General features: G+C 40.3%; 1 protein-coding gene across 3 annotated transcripts in view; it reads left to right on the top strand.

The window, feature by feature from the left end:
* Nucleotides 1–4,998: 4,998 nt before the first annotated feature.
* ets1 (v-ets avian erythroblastosis virus E26 oncogene homolog 1) overlaps nucleotides 4,999–6,000 on the top strand; it is a 42,197-nt gene continuing 41,195 nt past the window's right edge. For 2 of the 3 annotated variants that reach the window (XM_055028482.1, XM_055028480.1), the window contains exon 1: nucleotides 5,014–5,095. The gene's annotated coding sequence lies outside the window, so the exon portion shown is untranslated. Of the gene's footprint in view, nucleotides 5,096–6,000 lie in introns of all 3 variants that reach the window. The other variant, XM_055028481.1, reaches the window with a different exon arrangement.

The raw sequence follows: 6,000 nt of genomic DNA, 5'->3' as shown, positions 1-6,000 counted from the left end.
GAAACGCTTAAGAAACACAAACCATCTGGAGGCTATAGTGCACACTCTCAGCCCGTCAAATATCAAGGATGTTTGTCTGATTTACAGAGCCCATTTAGAACTGTTTGGACAACTTGGCTGAGGGATTGGTGCTTTAATTAAAAATAATATCAAGAGCAAATATTGCCCTCAGGAACTTTGCCTCACAGTCAACAGTGCAACAAAGTCACAGATCTGAGTTTTTTCTTTTCTTTTTTTTAGGGAGGTTGGGAGCTTGAGCAACAAACAGTTGTGAATGGACATAGTCAGCCCTGTTACAAAGGCTTCTACAAGGTTGTTGTCCTAACTAAAGCCCCAACAATGAGGACTGTTTCAGGCTCATGTCCACCACAGTGATACCACACTGATACATTGTGAGCATCATAAAATATTACATCCTCACTTTATTCATTAGAGTTGAGCTTTAATCTAAATATACCATGGGCATGGAATAAAACGGAGTTTTCAACAGCAGAAAGATTAGGCCTGCACCCCTCTTGCTGAGCACAACGGCTCGGAAACACTGAGACCCAAAATAGATGTTCTCCTCATAAAGGGTTTCTTTCTTTGTAGTCGGCATACAGCAACAACATCTGCAGGGCAGTTTCTATGGGGGGAACAGATTCGGGCAGGCTATCAAAGAGAGAGGCGATCTCCTGTGAGAAGTGGTGGGTGGAGGACTTCCATATTCTTTTTTTTCTTCTTTTCGTTTTTTTGGCCTCTCTCGCTCCTTCGCTCTGTCTAGCGCTTCCAGAAAATCTGCAGCAATCAGGCCGATGCTAATAAAAGATCATTAATATCACCTGTCAGCGCTATCTTTGGAAGATCCAAAATGAGAAAATGAGACAAAAGAACTCACAGAGTGGAGGAGGCATATGGGGGTATTGTTGGGTCAGTTTAAATCGGACAACGGAGAAACTAGTAAGGTGGGGTGAAAAAATGATAGGTTTCATAATCAACAAGGCTGGATCTATCCAGGCACAAAGAGTAAACCTGGCAAATTTCTTCATATAGTGTTAAACAAATGGCAATACAATTAGAGTTCTCTTTCTTCCATATTGTAGTTATGTACTATTCCCTTCAAATACACAAGTTCAAAGATGATACACAGAGGACTATCACATGAAGGGTCAGATTTGCATCATGGTCCCACAGCCAGGAACTCTCCAAGAACTGTGTGATGCTAATATGTTAATATGGACCAAAATGTCTGAAGAATATTTCTGACATCTTGTTAAATTTGTGGCATGGAGCACTGAGGCAGTTCAACTGGACCAAAGGAGAAAACCTCTGTACCAACAGGTTGTAATTGAAAGAGTGGCAGCTCACTGAATATCCTTATGCTCTCAGGAATTTCTCAGTAAAAACTCAATGTAATAATGAAGGTTGTGAAGATAACAAAAATTAATCACCCAAAATAACAGTTCAGAAAAAGAGCCTGTAAGCAAATATCATTAGTAAAGGAACTCGGCCTGGTTTTCTTCTTCTGTCTCCCAAGTGTTGATCTCTTCTTTGATTCTTCATGTTTTTCGTTTTTAAATGTCTATAAATCACTTTTGCTAATCGATGCAGGTTTATGAGCCTGAATTAGACTTAGTAGTTCCCACCACTTGCAGAAACATTTGGGGTTTTACTCAAAAATCTTCCAGACCCAGGCAAGGCAGTTTAAACTTTGACCATCACTTAGCTGATGGTCAATTTCATGGGTCTGACACTTCTAAATAAAATTGTTAAACTATTGTATAAATAAGTAAGTAAAAAATAATAAACACTGTGCATTGCAACGTCAAGACTTTGTGCTAGAAATTGCACCTACTGCCTAATGAAAAGTCTTGGCATAAATAATGTTTATTCAAACAGCGCTTAAAAAGGATGGCTTTTAGAAAGTGTGTAATCATGACACCCACAAAGTGTTGCAGGTTCTTAAACTCTTTCTACTAGCTGCAATGGTCTCACTATCTTTTAAATGTTAAACATGAACGCAGTCAGCAGAAAGACAGAGGCACTGTGCAGAAAAATGTGACATCGTAATGGGAAGGTGTAAGGACAGCCAATGTGATGATAGTGGCTTCATGTGGAGCAGAAGTGTATCGGGAGCCTCGCCTTTGAACCGTTGAGCCAGCTAATTGAAACAGCATTGCTGGGGCATTGACTTCAAGATCTGGATCACATTGAGCCTTTGCTTTTATTCAATTTGGTCTCATCACAGGGATGCAGCCCGTACTTTTCTCTCCACATGGCGATAAGTCATGCCCCCGCCTTTTGCCCTCGACGTGTTGCCCAGTTGTGTCCCCCGGGGCCTCACAGTGCAGAGGCCCATGGAGCACACAAGGATTCAGACGAGGTCTTGAGAAAATGCAGCCTGCCTGCCACTGAGCCCCTTATGGTACTTCTTTACGCCTCTCACCTTGGACTTGACCCTCCGTCTTCTCATGTCTCCTGAGCTCTTCTCTCAGGCACACACACTTCTTTACCCGCAGACTCAAGATTTAATGCTAAGAGCAGTGGTTGTCAGGAGGTTTGGACCGTGCACTTTCTAATTCAAACAAATGCTGCGCTGGGGTCAGAGAATTATCACAGAGCCACAAGGTGTTTCAGATCACCAGCAAGTGTCGAGTGTTAAGTTGAGAGAGGGGAGAAAAAGAGGGAGAGGGAAAGACATAATGTTCTCTACTATTGGCTATTGCACTCTACTGGAAAGCCCTAAAAGCTTGGGGCATGGAAATAAAAAAAATCAAATAAACCGATAAATAAGCAAACAGACTGATACACATGCTGATCTCTTATCACTAAAAGTGATCCCAGAAAGTTGAAGAAGATCTTGTGCTCCGTTGGAGGAACTTCACTTCTCATTTCACAGAAGGGTGGCCAACATTACTACTGCAGCTGTAATCAGCGTCGCAAAAGTTCCAGTTGCTTGGTGGTGGAGATAATGATTCATGTGTACAATAAATAAAAAATGCAGACACAGCGGATACATAGCGGCAGAGTTTTAGTTTGACGTTTCTTGAAGTTTATTTTTTGGTTATATTGTCATGTGTAACCTTATGACCATATGTCCAATAGTTTGCTGAACCCTGTCAGCCTTCAAAACAAACATGACCCATCAAAACAAGGACTCAAGATTGCTGAATGTGTGGTAAGATGTTTGGTTCCAAGATGTTAGTAGAAGATACTTTAAGTCTTGTAAAGAAGTTGGGCCCAAATGGATTGGTCTTATTCATCTTGCAGATCTCTAAAAATGTTCAATTGGATTGGGATCTGGGAAATCTATAAAAAAAGAGGCTATAGTTGTCAGGTAATATGTTTATAATCAAGGGGTAAATATGGGTTAGGGTTAGTCTAATTTTATACTATCTGATGTGTAAAGAATCATGGATTTGCTCATAAACATCTGGCAGCTTCTTTTTATGAGAATATCACAGGAAGATCAGGCATTGTCACAGTCACACCCTCTACGTGTGATGTTTTCCTGGCTCCTTCCTGCTATTTCCCCAGTTAGATTCCAACAGCAGAGTCATAGTCTAATACACTTTAGCATAGAATAAAGACAATTATTTTTGCAAACCATTCTCAAAGTAAATATTCAATGACTGCTAATTGTTCAATATTGGAATTAGCAGCAACAACTCCAACAATTGGACTGGGTAGAGGTACCTTTTAATGAATACAAAAAAATTATTTTGTGACAGTATTTATATATTACATATATTACCTGTGTAATCATGTGGAAGACTGCTGCTATATAAACTGGCTACTGAGCATGGTGTGTCCAATAAAAGCAAAGGAAAGTTGAGTGGAAGGAAAAAAAAACTATGGTAGGAAAAAGTTGCAAGGGACAACTGTTTTGAAACTGTAGTCTTTAGGGGATGTTACGCAAAGCTTGAATTGAGATTGAGCAGTTGATGGAGGCTGAAGTTAGTAGCACATACTACCATGTATCCAGGAAGTGGGCGACGACTCTCTTATTCCTCATGTTAATCCATTCTTTAACCCAAAGCAATGCCAGCAGTGTCATGCTTTGGCTAAAGAGAAAAAAAAATCCTTAGTTATCTTTCTTATTTGTGTTCTTAACAGAATAACACTAACACTGATCAGGAGATATTTATATAGAAATTAACACACTTTTTCCTTCCACTTAACTTTACAAAAATTATCTTTGTAGGCTTCTCCTTCTTCTTTAGATGTGACCTTTTGTGGATTATCTTCCTATTGGCCAAATTTTAGTGCTTGCAGCCTCGGGAGGATTGCAGCGAAAGCTCCAGTCCAGAGCTCAGTGGAGATTATGAAGTGCAAACTAAGGTTGACATCAGTGTTTCAAGAGCCATCACATGTAGATATAACCAGAGCAGGGGCTGCAATAGTTACACACCAAGATTCAAGGCAATATCAAAAGCATGATGGGCTGACCAGAAAATAAAGTGTTGTCTTTGTTGCTTGTGTACACTTTCTGTCCAGTCTTTTTTCACAAGCTTTACTTCACTTCAGCTAGTTTTGTTCAAAATTACCTTTTGTGGTTTTACTTGCTGTCAGTGACTGTGGGACAACTGTCATGTCAAGTGTCTTGTTTGTGATTGTGATCTATGGTGACGCCACAACATAAATCGTCTGAATAGAAATCCTTTCTTTGACCTGATACAATGTTAAAATGTGTATAATCAAGACAGATTTCTTTTGAATTTGCCTAGATTTAAAATAAAAAAGGAGGTGTCTTTTCAAAGAACTGCAGATATTGATATTGAGGATTGTTTGTTTGTCTTTTTAACAACTCATTTTGATGCACCTGTAAAGGTTTTGGAGCTGCAGTGCTGTAGATATACAGCATAATCTGTCATCCCAATATGCCACCTGTACTTTGGCTGCACGTAAAGTCCAGAGACTGCTCCACGCAGAGGAAAACTGGGATTTGGAGAGAATCACCGTGCGATTGAGGGAGGGACTTGAAACGTGCATTATATTCCTTCCTCTGCGGGACTCGCTGCGAGCAGGTACAGCATCTCTGCAGTCCGCCGCTCAGCTGTCATTCTTAGCTGCCCAGCACTCCTGGCTTCGCAGGAAACTTTGCGCACTACAATCGGTAAGTGAGAAGTTTTGTACTCTTAAACCAAACGTAACTGACTGAATGAGGCTTTTGTCCGGGCGCGACGAAAAGTGCTGCCTGTAAAGTTTCAATTTCTCCCGACAGGAATTCTGATGTAGCCTGTTGATGTGAAGCGCTCTTTTTACTTTCTTTTTCTTTCTTTTTTTTACAACTAAGGTGCTTCACCTTTTACTTGTTTTATATTTTTGTCTGTGCAAATGTCTTTTGTTATATATATAGTGTGTGTGTGTGTGTGCGTGGACATAAGTGTGTATGAAGAAATAGATATTAACTGAATTTTCTGTTCAACTTTTTTGTAATTTCCCACATATAATAACAAATCTACTGTAAACAACAGACCTTCTAACACATTCACAAGATATTTTTTGAAAGACTGCCTAGATAAAAAAAACAAAAACAAAAACAACTTATAAAAAAAAAAACAAGGTGAATGGCAGAACTGATTTGACTTCTATTCATTCTGTGTATGAGCATCCCTCCTCCCACCTCTCTCCTCTGAAACAAGCGCGTCTGACTCTTTTTGAGCTGCTGAACATCTGCATGCATTGAACACTGAGCAGTCTGTCAGCAGCTGCCACACAGTCTAGAAATGCCAAATTGCTTAGCATATGAATGTGAGGAAGATGGGGACCTGTGTTGCAGAATGTTACTGCCCATATACACCGCTTCCCCTCTAGTGTACTAATCCTGCAGCTTCGCGTCTAGTTAAGTGAGAAGTAGAATGTGTGGGAGCGGGTTGAGGAGGAGCAGGAGTATAGGAAAAAGGGAAGAGAGGAGGAGGGGGAAGAGGAGGAAGAAGAAGATTTGAATTTGATGAAAGGAGGTGATAGCATAATAGGAAAGGAAAGCGACAGAGGGGGAAGTGATGGGATTGTCAGATT

This window comes from Poeciliopsis prolifica, unplaced genomic scaffold, assembly GCF_027474105.1.
Source record: "Poeciliopsis prolifica strain line A6 unplaced genomic scaffold, Auburn_PproV2 SCAFFOLD004, whole genome shotgun sequence".
In the NCBI taxonomy this organism is placed as follows: domain Eukaryota; kingdom Metazoa; phylum Chordata; class Actinopteri; order Cyprinodontiformes; family Poeciliidae; genus Poeciliopsis; species Poeciliopsis prolifica.
This window is presented reverse-complemented; position numbering and strand designations above follow the sequence as displayed.